The sequence below is a fragment of the Anser anser genome (genome assembly GCF_964211835.1).
Source record: "Anser anser genome assembly, chromosome: Z".
Lineage (NCBI taxonomy): Eukaryota > Metazoa > Chordata > Aves > Anseriformes > Anatidae > Anser > Anser anser.
This window is the reverse complement of record NC_139723.1, coordinates 14,913,359-14,932,430: the sequence shown is the minus strand read 5'-3', so window position 1 is coordinate 14,932,430 and position 19,072 is coordinate 14,913,359. Positions and strand designations below refer to the sequence as shown.

Genomic DNA, 19,072 nt, shown 5'->3' with positions numbered 1-19,072 from the left:
TTAATAACAGATAAGCTGTAATGTAGAAAGAATTTTAGTTAATTCTTGTGAAGGAAAAATTTTAAGTTCTTGAACTGTGGAGATGCAGAAGAAAAACATAAGGTGAGAAGATGAACATAATTCTTCTTAGCTTCCTCTCACATCCACAAAATTCATTTTTCTGTAATAGTCAAAAGCAACAACTTACCAAGCAGCATCTCAACTTCTGATTACTGTCTTTCAGAGAAGGACCTGAGTTAATTCTGTGCAGAATTAGGGCTGGCAATTTTTACTGCCCTCTGCTTCTCAGTATGTCTTGAGCAGCTGCCTTTGACACTCTGGTGTTGCTCCTTTAATTCCGATCAGAGCAGCCTTGCAAGCACAGCATTCAACTCTCTCAGTACATTTGGGTGCAGCACGTGGGTTTGTGGAGAGCTCAAAAGTAATCCCTTACTCAGCCTCTGGTAGTTATTCTCCTTGTCCCTGAACCCAATCCTTAGGCACAGCCCTGATGCCTTGTTGATGAAGACTGAAGCAGCAGTCATTCTCTGTTTAGCCTGGCTTATCTGAGTATGCGGATGGCCCACTCTTGCCCTTGTAGGATCATAGAATCGCAGTCACAGTTTGGGTTGGAAGGGACCTTTAAAAGATCCTTTAGTTCCCACCTCCTTCCTGTCATGGGTAGGGACACCACCCACTAGGTCAGATAGCTCCATCCAACTTGGCCTTAAACACTTCCCAGGGACAGGACTTCCACAGCTTGGCAGCTTCTTCCCATGCCTCACTGCCATCGTAGTACACAATTTTTTCCTCATGTCTAATATAAACCTACTCTCTTTTAGTTTAAAACTATTACCCCTTGACCTGTCATTACACTTCCTGATTGAATCCCTCTCTATCTTTCCTGTGGAGCCCCTTTAAGTATTGGAAGGCTGCGAAAGTCTTCACAGAGCCTTCTGTAGGCTATACAACTCCAGCTCTCTCAGCCTGTCTTCACAGGAGAGGTGCTCCAGCCCCCTGACAATCTTTGTAGTCCTCCTCTGGACCTGCTCTAACAGGTCTCTGTCTTTCTTTGGCTGGGATCTCCAGAGCTGAATGCAGTACTCCAGGTGGGGCCTCAAGAGAGGGTAGTAGAGAGGAGAATCTCCTCCCTCAACTTACACTTCGGATGCAGCCCGAGATGTAGTTGGCACATTGCAGGCTCATATTCACTTTTTCATCCACCAATAACCCCAAAGACTTTGCCCTAAAGCTCTGCGAGCTCCCTGAGCTACCTGACCTTTCAGAGTTTCTACCCCTGGGATTCCACTTTGTCCCTCAGTACCACAAAATCTGCTTACCTGAAGCCCCAGGTCAGTGCTCTGCTACTGACCTCCCTCGCTCTCTCAGAGATCTTGCACTCTTCATTTCATGACCACTGCAATCTCAGGTACTAGTGACTTTCATCTGGACAGTTCCTACTTGTTAATGGACAGTAGATCCAGTTGTGTATCATGCTGGTTGGCCCGCCCAGCACCTACACCAGGCAGTTATCCCCAAGCTCCTAGACAGCTTTTTTGTCCCACCATACTGCTCAAACAGGAGATCACAGGGTGGTAAAAACACCCAGGGACAACCAGTATCAGTAATCCCAGAAATTTTCTCAGGTTGTTGAACCCGAGGGGTTGGTCAGCTCCTGCTCCCTGACACGGTGGTTGGTAACACGCTCCCCACCACAGTGTCACTGCTGTGTCACTGCTCTTTCTTCTGAACCTGACCTCCAGCTCTCACCTGACTTGTTGCGTGTCCCATAGAGGGGCCCTGTGTGTCTACCTTGTTCCATCACACTGAGAACCACTCCCTCTTCCTCTTCCCTGTCCATCTATACTTAAGGGTTTTTACCTGTCCTCTGCTTACCCCAGTCACATAAGCTGTTCCACCACACTTTAGCCACTGCAGTGGCTCGTCTATGGCTGCATGTCAAACTCTAGTTCTTCCTGCTTGTTTCCCTACTTGTCGTTGTGCATATACCCAGGAGTGGGAGACTTACCACCCTGTGATACTGGTCCTAAGGTCTCTTTTGCTTCATAGCCTTGCACTCTTTGCTTTCCAGCCTATCTACCACCTCTTCACTAGGCTCCGAGTTGTCCTCTCTCATCTGCATTTTTTCTGATTCAAAGTTTTTGTCACTGAGGTTTGATCTTTCCACAGAAATGATACATTCCATATTAACACCAAGGACAGATTTGGGTTTTATATAGTTTCCTCCATCTTACTGGGAGACTGCTGGAGACGTTGTTCCCTTCCTGCAATATTGCTTATGGCTTCTGAAGTCATGATGCCACCATCACATTGAGTAACAGACTGTGTATGGCAGCATTAGCTAGCTTTTGGAGATGTAAACTCAAAGTGAGTATCGAATTGTGAGTAGCTGATTATAGTTTATAAATCCTGACAGCTATTTCCTGATAATCTTCTGATTCTGTCATATTTGTGTGACAACAGTCTTGAAGGTCTCAACCTATCATTGCTGTGTGAATTTCTGATAGGTTCTGTAGCTGGTTGTATTTGTAATCTCCTGTCTGGTAGTTTGTTTTCATAATTTAACTTATTTATTATTTTATCTTTCTTCCAAAATAGAATATTTATACTTCCAAGTTCTTATACAGAATTTGGGTGAATAAGTTTAAGCGCATATGCATTGTCATAACGGTTTTATAACTTAAACTGTGGTCGTTGTCATGACGGTCTCATTTTTTTCCATATATACCTTCATGCTTCCCTATTCAGCTTCCCTATATAGAAGCCCTCATGAACAGAATTAATGCTCAATTTGCAGCCAAGCTGGGGACTAAAGTATTATTACTAAATCTTTAATCCTGGAGACTTTAATAACTATGAATTTTAGGGTTTTCATTTTGAAATGACATTTACAGAAGTCCAGTGTTGATTTTGTCACTGAAAAGAATTCCAATTTCTTGGGATGTCAGACTATTTGTTAGCTAAATCCCCAGCCTTAGTCAGAGAATGTCAATAGAAAACAATCTAGTCACCTAGCTGTCCTTACAAAATTGGCAGTTTCTGCGTGCTTTTGTTTTAGATGAGACATTTCAGAAAATCTTGAACATTTCAGTCAGGTAGATATTCTCACTAGATAGTTAGATAACAGCTATATCAAAATGACTGTATCAAAAACTGTGCAGCCTTAGGGTTTTTTTTGGGAGGGGGGCATTAATGGAGTGTGAAATCTCTTCTGATTTGAGTGGAAGTTTGAGTTGTTTTACAGACAGTCCCAAACTTCAATTTCCTTCTGAATTTGATGTTACTGTTGCAGTAAAGAGTTTGGAGGAAAGATTTCTGGCTTCCATTTTAGATTTTACCTGTAATTTCTTTAGTGAATTCTGGGAAGTCCTTTAGTGTTAGATCACTGACACTGCAGATTATACTCAAAAAGATGCTGAAATCAACTTCTGTAACTGCAGCTGAACAACTGCTACCAAGTGATAGCTTTTCAGCAAGCAACGCAATTTTGTGAGTTTACATGTTTGAGCTCAACCTCCACACAGTCTCACTAGCATGCAGGAACTTTCACTTATGTTCATGCATGCTCACAGTAACATACAACATCTGTTTACAAGCTGCTCATGACCTGAAAATGTTTAGCAGTCATAATATGAAATAAGAGGATGGTGTGTTTCTTGCCTATGTGAATATGATGAAGGCTCAACGTTGTAAGAAAGAAATGAAAATGTCTGGAGCTTCCTGCAGGGTTGTGGATTCTTTCACTATGTAAGCAGAGTATGGTGTACAAAGTAGTTCAAATACAGTTCTGTTATCAATTGAAAAAAATAGCTAAAATTATTTCCAGTTCTAATACTGTACTGCTCATTGTCGATTGCTTCATGAATGCAGTAGGTTATTTCAGACAATAAATTGCTCCCACAATCTTTGCTATAAGTATTCCTTCAGGTATCCTGTACTCAAACGTGTTTTTATGGCCCCGTGGACGATATGATATATTTCTGTTACTTGTCTGGATGAATACAGCAGCTCCATGAATCATGCTCCCCATGTGAATTATGAATTGAGAACTTGCCTTCTGCAGTATTTGCTGAAAGGGCAGTCATTCCTGTTGATAATGATTCCTGTGTGCCAGTAGAAATCTGCAGAAAGTGAATGCAGATAGTATAAAAACAATGGGGATTTTTAAAAAGGACTGAATAATAATTTGAATAATTGAATATTTTTAGACTTTGCTCCATGTGTCTCTGTGGAATGAGAGGTTATTTATTTATTTAATCTCAGAAGAATGGTGAGGACTCATTTATGTAATGTCTGGTAGTGCTGTAACTGCTAATGCTATTATTTTTCATTACCGTGTTTGATGGGCTAGCCAAGTTCTTGAAAATAAATTTAGTCCTTCTTTTCTACAAGCTGTTGTAAACTATTATACGGTCATCTTTTTACATGCCTTCCTTTCTATTCTTTTGCACTTGGTATATCCATGTGCTCTAGAGTATTTACATGAAAAGTTATGCCCATGGTAAGCATGTAGTGTGATGGAATGTTGGTGCAGCTCCATGAAATGGGGTAAGCCGCGTTAATAACCTGGAGCTGCACAAAGGGGCAGTCCCCTTCCCAAGCTTCCCCTACCCTCCTCCTACCTTTCACAGTCTACCTGCTCAGATGCTTACATTGTGCATCTTCCTATTGGCTTATTTTTTTTATGGCCCTGCTAGTCATTAGACTCCTCCATAACCTGACAGTGTCCTGACCCACCCAAAAACTAACCCAGCTGGACCACTGGGCTGAGTTTATTCATCAAAGTTTTTAACGGGGTCTGCAGCTGGAATAACGCTGGTGACAGGGTCATACAGCCAGGAGTGCTGGAGAGCAAGAAAGAAAGAAAAGAGAAGTGGAAAGTGAGCCTGTCCCTTGCAAGTAGCCATGGTCTGGTGACCAGCTGCTGGTCAGCTCTGTGGGTTAGCTGGTATGTGTTTGGAGACAACCTGCTGCACCAAGGACATTGCTATTTCAGCTGAGAGGTCATTAGAAAGCAAGCACGAACTTATCTTGAAACCGGCAAATCATTATTTTAATTTACCTCGTGCCAGAACCCAGCACCTATGTTTTGACCAGGTAATATATCAGACAGACTTGAATGCCACGATGTGCATTCTCTGTGTCAAACATCAGACAAAATTTCCAACGCTCCTCATGTTCATTTCATGCCAGAGTGAATTGAGATTATATATACTCCTTCAAAATGATCATGCAATGAGGACTGAAGCAAAATAATTAGTCTTTGTTGTGGTTTATATCTCAGTCAAGCCAGGTTCACCAGAGTCTTGGTGGATTAGCAGGAGACAGTGGTTGGAAAAGGTATGTTTTTCAGATGCTGTAATAAATATTTAGGTCTGACAGCAAGTTGCCTTTACTTGCCTTGTAGATAATTCTTTCTGAGGGGAGAACTGAAATCGGAGTTTGTCTCGTTTCTTCTGTTTTGCTGGTGGTTCTTCTGTGCATTGTTCCTTATTTCTCTCTATGACCTTTTTGTTCATGCTGTTTTGAAAAGTGAGGAGACACCATGGTTCTGCTTTGTGTTCCACAGAGAATATAAAGGAACACTATATTTTCCTTCTATTTTCCTTCTATTGTAAACACCTTTTCTTACTTGAAATAACCACCTTTCATTCTCATTATTTATAGTCCATGGTAAATGCATAAAGCACTTCACAGAACACATAAGGCAAAGTCTCTGCACTTCATAGAGCACAATTAGAATTGCAAGTTAGAGAAAATAAATGAAAATATTGTTAGTAGTCCAAGACCCTAATCCTACAATACTAAGGTTTGAGTGAACCTTTTCATTAATTTAAAAGAGCCAAAAATTAGCTTCTAAAGAGTTCTCAGGATAAACCTCAGAGGAGAAGTGGTAAAGTAAGTTTTGCTTCTTGTGGTTATTTTAGGAACTATGTAATAGGATTACTTGACAGCTAAAATAAATTATGGATGTTAGAATTTTGACAGACTAGCCGGGCTTCACAAATCATATTTCAGGTCCCAACTTGATCAAAAGTAGTCTGTATGGCTTCAGGTGGATTAAAGTCTGCAGCCAGATCTTTAAAAGGAACTTGATACCCTTCTTCTAGGGGTAGCTTCTGCTAGGCACAACTTCTCAGTAGGTTTGTGAATCAGTCCTGAGTGCTGATTTTTATTCACATTTTACTACCTTAATCTTTCTAAAATACCTTGTAAAGTTGGAATGTGTATAATTAGTTAGAGTTCCTGAGAATTCAAACAGAGATTAGAGAAGATTTTTTGGAGTACTGCAAATGGAGGATATTTGGGTATGTATATATGGAATCAAAGAAATTAAATCTTTTTGAACAGATTTTGTACCAGTATATCTGTATCGAAGATAGCTGAATTAATCTAAGATACAGCAAGGGAGGTGGCTGAAGAAACCTAGAGACCTTGGAGGCTTTCAAGCCCTGACAGGATAAAGCCCTGAGCAACATGGTCCAACCCCACAGCTGAGCCTGCCCTGGGCAAGGTGTTAGACTGGAGACCTCAAGTGGTGCCTTTGATCCTGTGATATTTCAATGAGGGAGAAAAAAAAAAAAAAACAACACTGAAATACTGCAGGTAGATACACAGGGCTGCAAGAACTGAATCTGCAAGAGTAACTATACGAATAGCAATTTCATGATGTTATCCTGTAGAGAGGTTAGTGCTAGTCCAGCTCATTTCCTCCCCATCCTACAGTAATTATTCACAGTCTGAGATGATTAAATCTGGGTGGACATTAAGACCTGATTTAGGTGCAGCTTACCTGGCAGTATGAGTGCTGCCTGTTGGCTACTCCTTTCACTGACAACCTTTTTCCTCACTGCTCCTTTTAACCATGTTTTGAATTTCTCCAGTACCACAGCTAATCGACAGGGTGTTTGCCTTGTTCTTCCACACTTTTCACTGTGCTGTTCAGTCTACTGCACTTCACATTGTGCCTCTCTTTCAGAGCCACTGTAGTTTATTGTTACAGCTCTACTAACAGATTTTTTTTTCATCATGCTTTTGTAATAATATATATGATGCTAAAAATAAGACATGGTCTCTGAACTTATATCAGACCATCAAGTAGGTTTTCTGATTTTACACTTGGCAGAAAACCTTAAGATGTGTTCATTTCCTTCCATTCCAGGGTTTGGACCCTAATGCTGGGAGATGTTGGCTTATTGCTAATGCTCACCCCAGGCTCGGGTACAACATAGCTAGTCGACTCACTTCTGTGTATGAAGTTTCACGTTTCTCACACTTTTTAATTGCTATGAAGCTCTTTTTAGCAGAGATTCCTCTCAAACATTATTGCACAAAAGGACTTCCACTGGTCATCTTTATTCTTCTTCCTTTGTTCTGTTGGATGTAAGGAGAGTTCCCATCCTTGTTTGAGTTTCTCTCTCCTTGAGGCAGATAGAGAAGCTGGGAAGGATACTTGGGGGGTTGCTTTCTGTTATGGCCTCTCTAAGTGCCTACATCCTGCTTAAATTTCTAGATTATATTCTTAAATCTTCAGCAATGAAACAGCCCCATGGCAGATTCAAATGGCACTAATTCCTGGAAAGGAATTGTGAGTAGGAATTTGTGAGTCTCACCATTCTTTATACACAAAGAAACATCTTATATTTTTCATACATTTTAGAATACCCAAAGACAGGTATATTCTCTATGTAAGTTAACTACAGCATTTGTTAAAAACATCTATTTTGTTCACTCCAATAAATATTGCAGTTCTGATCCAAAATCAGTTAAGTACATAGTCATTTGTGATAGATACAAATTTTGTGGATGATATTTTAATTGTTCAGATGCCAAAGCAACTTGTTTTTTTTTTTTTAAAAAAAAAAAGAGGAAGTAGAGTCTCTGAGTTCTTTTTGCAAGCGGTCAGAATTTAACCTTTTTTTTTTTTTTTTCATATTAAAACATTTTCAACAGAGTTTCTTTATTTTGGCATATTGTGGGCTTTCAAGCATGATTGGAATTCTGCACAGCATTGTAGTTCTGATTTTCATGTCCTGTTAGAGACACTATTCAACTGTAAATTAATTACAGAAAATAATAGAACTCTATAATTAAGATTTGGCAAAAGTCAGTAAGTCTCTGCTTTATTGTATTTTATACTTTTTTCAATGTTAAATGAATATGCTTAAATGGGCTTTCGTATTTTTATGTGCCTAAAAATCTGAGTCATTCATATATTCCTAAATAAGCTACTGAAATGTCTAGTTACATTGTGTCTCTGAAAAGTATAACCTTGACTGGAAAGTTAGTCATTTTTTACAGTTGATAGGAATCAGCAACAGAACAGCAAAAGCATTGCTTGTTACAGTTTATTAGTAATAGAAAGATACTCTTAACAGTGTCAGTCAATGAATTTCACTTCATTTCTGGTTCTCCTAGGCAATGCAGGGAAGACTAATTCATTTTGTAGCCTTTGCTATCAAGTAAAAATATACCACAAAGGGGATGCCTATGGTTTACCCAAATCATTTGAATTTGATAAAATCACATTTATTTGTCATAGGGAAGACAACATATAATGATATTTTGAAAAATTGTTCATTGTGTTTTAAACACTGTTAGACATCTGATTTACACTCACAGTAATATTAGCTTCTTAGATACAGAGATAAAAAAAATAAAAAGATAAAAAGAGTAACAACAAAAAAACAGCAGCAACATAAAACCACTTATTTTTACTTATACAAACATTAAGCATATGGTTTGCCTTCTACTCTGTGACGGATTATTGTTTCCTGTTTTTGTCATGGTGCTGCTCATACATGTTTCATCCTGCATTTTCACACTCTACAAGAAGTGACATTTGTGCACAAATTATATTAATAAAACAGTGTTCTTACTATAATACTCTTCTTAGTTATGCAGTGATCTTTAGTTTCAGAAACATAACTGCATTACAACAAGTGTCCTTTACCCAGAGTTTTTTGGAGGTAAAGCAATCAAAAATATTGGTTGTATAGGAATACGCTAGAAACTACTTATTTATTTGTATATAAGAATACCAGTTAACAGTGTTTTACTTACATTTTTGTTTCCGAGTCAAATTGATCATGGATATTGAAAGGGATCAATCTTTTATCGTCTTTGCATGGGCTCAAAGTTTGTCCCTCAGGATCCAGATATGACGTGTGGAGAATACCAACCCTGTTCCTTCCAGAACTTTACAAGTATCCAAGAAGCTTCAATGCATCTTTGCAAGCAAAAGAGGCAAAAAATGTGTTAGCTTTGCAAAATTTCTTGGCCATGTAAATAGACATAATAAGTAATCTCTTACAGCTGCATGTTTTGTTACAGCAATTTAACTAAAGTACTTAATATATTTTAAGGGAATCACTACTTTTCTATATCCTGGCAGCAGCCACCAAACTCTTCTTTAAACAATGTTTTTTTTGTTTGTTTGTTTTTTGTTTGTTTGTTTTTTCCTTTTTTCAACCTGTTCTTATACAGCCATAATATTCAAGCTCTTTGAAAATGAAGACCTTGTTTACACATACCCATTCTCCCCGTGGTTATTTTTCTGTAGCATGGTTTCTCTAAAATATCACCTGGTTTACTTACTTCCTTTTATACAAAAGAAATCAAATGGCTAAATTCAAAGCTAGCATTAACTTGGAATACCATCCACTGTATCTTCCATTAAAATGCCTCATTCTGAGCCTAGCTGTTCATGCTGTTATTTCAGACTAGACTTCACCCTGCTGAGGGTTCAATTCAATGGAAGCAAGTGTTCACATAGTTTGAAAACAACCTTAGCAAAGTTAAACAGCATAAAGAATGTGGTGTGTACAGATCAAGGAAGCAGTATCACCTAAGGGGAAGAGTTCTTAATTTAGGGCTACCCAGTAGTCTGTAACTACTCCCCAAGATGATCGTGAAGTGCTAAATTCAGACTGTTAGCGTTGGTATTTATGGACTGCCATGTAATTTCTCAATGATACCAAGTGATTAAAACTTATTTTTTGGTACATACTAAAGTTTATTCAGTGTGTCAGACTAGTTTCTTTCTGTAATTCTACTCACTTACAGTTTGTTATTTCCTTTAAAATCTATGATGCATTTGGAGGCATATTTTGAGCATTTTACACTTGTGACTCAACATACCAGATTGTATAAGAAATAATTTACACTTTCATCTGAACACATACCTTTGCCAATAAACATAGTCAAAAAATAATTGTGGTATATAGATATCTTCCTTCAGCAATTCTAAATCCTATAGCTGCTGTTATTCTTCTGCAATTGAAGTAATTCTGTGCCTATTTCTAGGCGAGGGGAAGAGGGATCCTGTCTTTTCTCCTACATCTAAAGTTGCTATACTAAATCCTTTCTGATAGAGAGAAGGGAAACGGTTTGAAGCTGTGGAGCACAGATAGGCAGAAGACAAGCATTTCAGAGGTTACATATCCTGGTTGTCAAGTCTGAGTTTCACAGTTACTGACTTAAATTCTCCCGAAACCTTATTAACTTTTAGCTCTCAATAAATGCGGATCTTTCCACCTTATTTTTTCCCTCTTCTTAAGAAAAATTGTTGGTTTTGTTATATCTCTAAAATAATATTAATAATAAAAAATCAGTGTCAAACTTCACAAAAGTCTTTTGGAAAATATTGTCTCCTCAGAGAGGAGACAATATTGCCTGCCTCAGAGGAGAAAAGGGAGAAAAGATCAAATGTGTTCTCTATGCATTTACTGACAAGTCATCTTTATTTATATCATTGAGAATTTTCTCCTCTTTTCACTAAATCAAATTTTTAAGGAGATAGAAATGTTTTGTTGAGTATGAGATTCTAGTAAAAAGAATGAATGTAGTATTCCAAGCAATAGCTTCTTGGTTGCTAATATGTGTGAGTTTTTGTTTTGTTTTGTTTTGTTTTTATAGATTCAATATTTTACATAATATTTATAGATTATTAAAGATTATTAAAGATTTATTTTCAGTCATTTCATCTGGAATTGGAACATTTTCATTCACTGAATAGAAATGAAAGTGATTTTTTTGGACTTATTTAGGTGGTAGTTTGTATTTCCCACTACAAGTGCAGTGCTGGATAGGGGAAGCAGGTCCAGTTCTGATTATGTTGTGTTCCAGAAGTAAAAAGGCTGCTCTTTGGAATAGGACTTGCCTCCGTGTAAATTGTTTTCACTGGAGGAATTAAATAGCTCTGAGCAGCTGATGGAGGATGTTTTTCCCATTGTCAAATGTTTTTCACATTTAAAAGTATGCCAGACAGGATCAATAGAACACTAAGAACCCAGTGCAATGTTTAAGGAAAAGAAAAAAAAATATATTATTTAATTCACAACTGTTAGGTGATACTGATGACCTGAAAGAAAACATACTAATTTGGCAAGAGTTACATCTTTTTGTTTGGATTGCATATAGTGAAACAACAAAAGACTCATCAAATTTCCTGATAGAGTCTTTGGAACATATATTTAACAACAACAACAAAAATTAAAAAAAAAAAATTTGAGAAGCCATGTATGAGAATTTTCTTCAGCTGAGATAATGAAAAATAACCTTCAACTACTGCAAAGTTCATTCAGTTTCTTCTAGTTGCTGACACATTTGGGTAGAACTTTCATCTGCTTCCAAATCCCTTTTCAATATGTCATGCTGATCTTCTGCTTTGCCGTTTTTCATTAAAAGCTGGAAGAAAGCAGATAGTTTAACTATGGAGTTGCAAACTTCAGACTATATATGACAACAACCAGCTCTCAAATGATCGTTAGAGGCATATGAGAATATAATTTTCACAGTATGACAAGATCTATAACATGCAAACCTTCTCCTGTACCAGTCAGTGTCATTAAAACTCTGCAGATCTGTCTCAGATTGTGAGCTAAACTTCAGAGCCTTTAATACATTCTTTCCAAGGTCAAGGAGAAAACTTGTAGATTTGGTGTACTAATTGCGTTTCCTCTGGGCTTGAAAACTGTAGGCTTTTCCAGATTTGTTCCATGAATCTATTTCATTTGTAACTTCAAAGGAGACTATAATTGTTGAGGACTTGCTGAAAACCAGATGAAAAATTTCTCAAGCAGATAATCTCTAACGTTCTCATATTAGTATTAAAAAAGACTGGATAAGAGTTCTCAGATTAGCATTGAATAGAAACTTCAGCATCCTGAGTACCTGAGTTCAGTAGAATTAGACTTGTGTGCATATTTAAGCATCCCCAGGAATCAGAGCTAGAGTATATGCCTAAATAAAGCATGAGAAAAGTTTAAGCCATTCTTCCCAACCCCAATCAGATATCAAGATTATATGACCTCCTAAGAGATCTCTTGGACTGTTTATTAACTGGTTGTTAACATTTGGAGAAAATTCATACGCACAGAAAAGCTCACTGTATTGTTTTCATCACACAATCATAGCAATTTTTCCATTATTAACAGTACTGTTTTTCTTCCTGTTTTGTTGTTGTGGTGGTTTTTTTGTTTTGTTTTGTTTTGTCTTGTTTTGTTTTTGTCTTTTGCAGTGTGTATCTCTTTCTTCAATCCAGAGTCTTTTTAGTTAAATATTGCCTTAGACATATGACAGTAGCTTTGATAACAGCACTTGCCTTTAATGCATGGTACATCTTGCCTTGTGTTCCCTAATAATACCAGCACCACTGAAAAAAATCCACTGAAAGATCTATGACAATTTGCACAATGGAATGAATGCAAATTCCTATTAATACTTGTTTCATACGTCTACAGGGCTAAATACCATATAAAGCACTTTGTACCTAATTTTCCAGTATAGTTAGTTAGGATATATGCTGCGCTTATAAATAACCAAAAGAAATAAACCCATGCTAAGATCACATTTTCAGGCTCACAGTGATTCATGCTGGTTTATATTAAAGGTAATGGATATGATCTGAAGTCACTGTTCAGATGAACAAAATAAACCTGTGACAGTCTCTTGCAGTAATGTATGTTTGCACCATAACCATCAGGGAATTTGCAGGAGCTGTGTTATTGTAAATGGAGTAGGGATAGGAATGGGGTCTGCATTTCCTAGACGGAAGAAGCCTCTCCTAATACTGTGCCTGGAGCACTGGTTCCAGAGGGGGAACCAGAGGAATCAGCTCAAGCCCTGTTTACCATCAGTAGTAAGTCCATGAACTCCAAAGTGACTCTGTTTGAAGTCTTTCTCCTCACGGCACCATGATTCCCATGATTCCTTTTTCTGGCAAGACTGTGGAGAAATACCTCCACAGAGATTGCTTTTGCAGGTAGTTTTTGAGTGCAGGAAAAAAGTGGCTATCTTGTCCCCCAAATTCAGCTAAGTCCTCAGATAATGTTTTGCTGCTGCATTTGCCCTGTGGTACAGACATTAAGTACTTCCATAGTGCAAAATGTTGTGAAAAAATGAGCCTACATTATTCCACATGCTTTAGTCTGCAAAGAAATACTTTTCTGTGGCAAAGGACTCAAAAAGGTGAAGTATGAGCCCAGCTAGAATCGGTGGAAGTTCTTCTCTATGATCTTCTGTGGGTTCAAAATTTCATAATAGGTATTTATTCAAAACCATGTGAAAAAACTTCAGCTGTTTATAAAGAATGAAGTGCATATAAGTAAAAGTTGTGCAGGAACAGTTTATGATCTGCTTTGTACATATTTGTAGCGTGAGCTTTTAACCTGTACATAGATGAGAGGAAGGTTTTGTAAAAGCCTCCCAGGAATATGAGTTCAATTTTGGGTGGCAGATACAGTTCATTCTCAGAAGTAATATGCTTTAAATAGCCTCTATATATTCCCTGAATATCTGAATTGAAGAACAATAATTGGAAAAATAAATCACTAGTCCAGATGTTATCAATGACATTTGGTAAAAGTTTTTGATATTCTGGGAGTATTTATCATCTGAATTAAAGCATATTATATTTTATCCAAAATCTCAGCTCACAATCTGAGTAATATCTCAAATACCATTCAGGCAGAAAACACTTGTAATTCAAAGTATGTTAGCTCTTAAAATAATGTTATTCCTATACTGATATACTAAACTCAAACTATACACACTATATTCACAAACACAGACTAGTTTAAGTGTATATTTTATCTTTCTGTTTCATATGCCCAGATGGTAATCTGTTTGCTTTGGGGTGAATTCATGAAATGAAGCGTCTGGAGTTTAGAGTGTTTTGATTTGCTTGACTAGCTGCACCAAGCTCTTGACTGTGAAACAAAATATTTGCTGCTAGAGCTCTTACCCTGAAACTAATGTTGCCAAAGGGTAAGGAAAGCATAAATGTATTGGTACTCTCTTCCAGACTACTATTCTACTAAGATTACTTCAAACCTCAGGGGCAAGAGCTCAGTTCCCCAATCTGAAGACAAATGTCATGTGTTTTATAAACACAGCCTGCTAAAATGAATCAGTTCTGCACTTGAATCATCCATCATCTTAAAAGTGCAAGGTCAAATAACATTTTGCTTTAGTATAAGAACATTCATATAAAGTTGATTTAGTTATAGTGACAGTTCTATATTCTGTTTTATATTGCTAAAAGATATCAATTACATTACAGGTAGATTACAGCTATAAAATGAAGTGCATCTTACGTATGCATGATGCCTTATTTTATAAGTGTAACTTTTTAAATTCAGGCACTTGCATGTATGACTATGGATAAGGAGAAATCCTGAGTGTGGAAGACAAAAGAGGAAATCTCAAAGGTAACTCAAATTTCTTTGTTTCATAGTATGCCAGAGAAGTGGTAAGCAAAGTAAGCCCTTGATTAGTTCTTCTGTCATTGGTAATTCCCATGGATTTTAGCAGCACTTTGTGATATCGTTAAGCCATACCAGCGGCTCTCAAATTGCTCAGTTTGTGTACCCCTGGCTAAAGTAAATAGCATCCATGGAATTATTACATGTATTTCATACTTTTCTCTGACCTAGAGGAGATGCAGGTCCACTCTGAATAACAAATAAAAGATTAAATATGCTTACCCATGCAGGCTAACAAACAGCAGCTTGACTGAAGGATTTGCCCTGACTTGCATTGACTATTGTAATTGGGCACAAGGCCTACTTTTAGGCGTTGCTGAAATTACACATACTGTTTGTTTTTGTCATGAATTTGTCATTAAGATCTGAAAGTAAGTTATGCCTAGTTTTGAATAGCCCTAAAGTAAATATTCATTTTTACACAAGAAATTAGCATTATGTCATGGAAAACAATGTTGCTATTGCAGATAATAGAGACAGGCAAACTACAGAGGTGGAAGACACCTGAAGAACAAAGCCAATATGCAACTATAAGAAATACAAGAGTACTGAAGAATACAAGAGGCTTATGCTCAGACAGATAAATGCTTTCTTAATTCCTGTTCTTGTAACTTCTCATCTCTTCTTGCCTCTGCACCTATCTAACTGAAATGGGAAACATTCCTGAATAAAGGTCTTATTCCTTCACTTTTTCTCATGACAAATTCTATTTGCTGACCTGAGGAGAAGAGATTATAAAATGGAGTGTTGCAGCAGTTTAATATTATATTATACAATCTTAGTGTTAACTCCTATTTTTTTCTGTCAATGGGTGATTTCGTTGTACTAATTATCATGCAGCAAAATAAATCTGTCTGCCAAGACTAATGAAGCCTACAATTAATAGCAATGACTGAATGTCAAATGTTACAAGTGGATATTGGGAATTTTAGATGTTCATATTTAGTTTGTCCAGTTCAGTGTGACATGTTTAAACTGTGCCCCTAACTTTTTCTTTTTTTTTTTTTTTAATTATTATTATTATTTTTGAATGGTAGTGTTGAATTGGCATTTAATACAGTTTTGTCAAGTGTTTGGTTCATAAAAGACTGTCTCCCTGATATAAATGATGAAAATATCTCATAAATAGAGATAGTTGACCTAATAGTTTCAGCTATTATAATCACTCACTCATACAAGCCTTCAAAATTTTAAACAAAGTTAAATCAAGAGTGTTTTCCAGAAAACTGCTTGACCATCGGATATTTCATAATTGTAAGAAAACCTGTGGTGCTGTGGAGCCATGTGGAGCCATGTGGTGTTGTCACAGATTACCAGAATTGATGTTGCTCTTTGCAAGAAATACTCAGAATATTTGTTGATCATTAGGCAATTCTTAATAGCTATAACCTGCTCATATGTAACACACCAAACAGTATTTCACCCACCATGCAAGGACATGGGATGGGATGGGATGGGATGGGATGGGATGGGATGGGATGGGATGGGATGGGATGGGATGGGATGGGATGGGATGGGATGGGATGGGATGGGATGGGATGGCTGAGATCTTTGAATAGGAGGCATACATGGATATTTCTTACTTTCAGTTCGGAATGACACAGAAGAAATAAATACCTACAGAGAATATATATATGTTTTCGAGGCATAAACACCACTGCTGTCTGGTTTTCAGGATATATGTCATTTGATTTTGGTAGAGGGCTGTAAACTTTGGCAGCATTTGAGCAGTATGTAGAAGAATGAATCCAACAATTGTGTAGTCTTTATGGAGGAATTCTGTTGGTGGATAAATAACTGGTGGGTAAATAACTGGTTAGTGTAGAACAAACACTGAAGAGAGACAGATGATGATGATTTCATTGGCTGTCACTTCTACATTTATCCTGGATTCCAGTATTTTCTCTCTTACCGCTTTTGCTCTTGTTTCCTTGTTATTCTTATTTTGCACTTTGTGGCATATTGATACTATTGCATAGTGACAATTATTGTGACTTTTATTGAAAAATGAGCAAATTTTTGAGAGTGATAAGAAGTAAGGGCTTTGATGGGAATTTATATCATTTTTACAAAGACATATGCCTCTACACATCACTTTTGTCTGTAGTAGTTCTTAAACATTAAACTTAGCATTCATTTTAACTGAAGGTTATATGATGATGAAAAATGAAGAGAAAGATAGAATTTAATTCTCTTTTTGCAGAATGCCTCAGTATCTGACTTTCAACAAAAGCATCAATGAATGTCCATGGGTTTTCTGCAAAGCCAATGAGATAATATGTACTTTGGCTTCAGAAATCTGAAACTTATTAGTTTCCAAAACTTATACATAATGGCTTCCTGATTAAAAAGAAATTATAGGAAGTGAAGAACGTATAACTTTTGAGGACATTTAAAAAGGGAAACTTGAACAAATAGTTTGAGCATCCTTGTGGTTATAAACCTGAAAATACTGCCACAGCTGAATTTTGGTCACTTGTGGTAATTGAAATAAACTAATGAGAGATGTATATACCAAGCCTATATCCAGTTGCTGTTGTTAAAATGCTAGACATTATAAACACAATCATGGAAGATAGGTCTGATAGGTCACCAAGATCATATGACCCATCCTTCTCCTGCAGTAGTGATCTAGATATATACATGTCATTTCTGATATGTTTATCTGAGTTTAATAATGACAGTAGTACTGGAGGTCCCACAGCTGCCATAGTCAGTACAGACAAACTATCCTTAGAATTAGGAAGATTTTTCCCCAGAGGAAGTTTAATTTTTTATTTTTTTTTTCAGCAATGTAAACTCACTAGTTCCAGTTGCACCCACTTTAATATCTGTCCTTGTTTTGTTTTGTTTTGTTTCATTTATTTTCCAGAATTTTCCTGTGCAGAGTCTGAAATGCTAAAATGCAATTACATGTACACAGAGCCCAGTGTGTCCCATAACTGAATAGGAAGCAGTGGACGTTTGAGTGTAATGCCTCCTCTTACAAAGCTACACTTTCACTGTGTTACTGTGAAACTCCCTTAGATAAGGAGAACGGAATGCAGTCAGGAGAAGAATTATAGAATCATTTAGACTGAAAAAGATCTCTAAGATCATCAAGTCCAACCACTAACCTAGCACTGCCAAGTCTACCACTAAACCATGTCGCTAAGCTCCATATTGATGCATCTTTTGAATACCTCCAAGGATGGTGACTCAACTACTTCCTTGGGCAACCTTTTCCAATGCCTCACAACCCTTTCAGTGAAAAATTTTTTCCTAATATCCAACCTGATGAACCTCCCGTGGTGCAGCTTAAGGCCATTTCCTCTTGTACTATTGCTTGTTGCTTGGGAGAAGAGACGAAACGCCACTCCACTACAACCTCCTTCAAAGTAGTTGTAGAGTGCAATAAGGTCTCCCTTGAGCCTCCTTTTCTCTAGGCTAAACAACCCTAGCTCCCACAACCACTCCTCACAGACCATTTACCAGTTTCATTGCCGTTCTTTGGACACAATCCAGCACTTTGATGTGTTTCTTGTACTGAGGGGCCCAAAACTGAACGCTGTATTCAAGGTGTGGCCTCACCAGAGCCGAGTACAGTGGGACAATCACTTCCCTTGTCCTGTTGGCCATGCTATTTCTGAAACAAGCCAGGATGCTGTTGGCCTTCTTGGCCACCTGAGCACACTGCTGGCTCATATTCAGCCAGCTGTCAAGCAATACCCCCAGGTCCCTTTCCACTGGGCAACTTTCCAGCCACTCTTCCCCCAGCCCGTAGTGTTGCATAGTGTTGTTGTGCCCCAGGTGCAGGATCCAGCACTTTGACTTGTTGAGCTTCATACACTTGGCCTCAGCCCATGAGTCCTGCCTGTCCAGATCCCTCTGCAGAGTCCTTCTACCCTCGAGCAGATCAACACTTATTTGCTGTCATCTGCAAACTTACTGAGGGTGCACTTGATCCCCTCGTTCAGATCATTGATAAAGATATTAAAGAGAACTGGCCGCAGTACTGAACTTTCGGGGACACCACTTGTGACCAGACTCCACCTGGATTTAACTCCATTCACCATAATTCTTTGGGCTCAGCCCCCCAGCCAGTTTTTTACCTCGTGAAGCATATGCCCATCCAAAGCCACAAGCAGCCAGTTTCTCCAGAATGCTGAAGCTTTACTAAAGTCTCAGTAGACAACACCCACTGCCTTTCCCACATCCACTAAGCACATCTCCTTGTCATAGAAGGAGATCAGGTTCATCAAGCAGGACCTGCCTTTGATAAACTCCTGCTGACTGGGCCTGATCACCTGGTCACCCTGTATGTGTTA

At 37.8% G+C, this 19,072-nt stretch overlaps 1 protein-coding gene across 21 annotated transcripts in view; it reads left to right on the top strand.

Moving 5' to 3' along the window:
• The window catches only part of LINGO2 (leucine rich repeat and Ig domain containing 2), a 538,477-nt gene that overhangs the window by 171,822 nt on the left and 347,583 nt on the right, over positions 1 to 19,072 (top strand). For 11 of the 21 annotated variants that reach the window (XM_083818694.1, XM_083818693.1, XM_083818688.1 and 8 more), the window contains exon 1: positions 14,658 to 14,711. The exons of 6 other annotated variants lie outside the window; for them this stretch is intronic. The gene's annotated coding sequence lies outside the window, so the exon portion shown is untranslated. Of the gene's footprint in view, positions 1 to 14,656; positions 14,712 to 19,072 lie in introns of those variants that run through there. 4 more of the 21 variants (XM_083818676.1, XM_083818677.1, XM_083818692.1 and 1 more) reach the window with 2 other exon arrangements.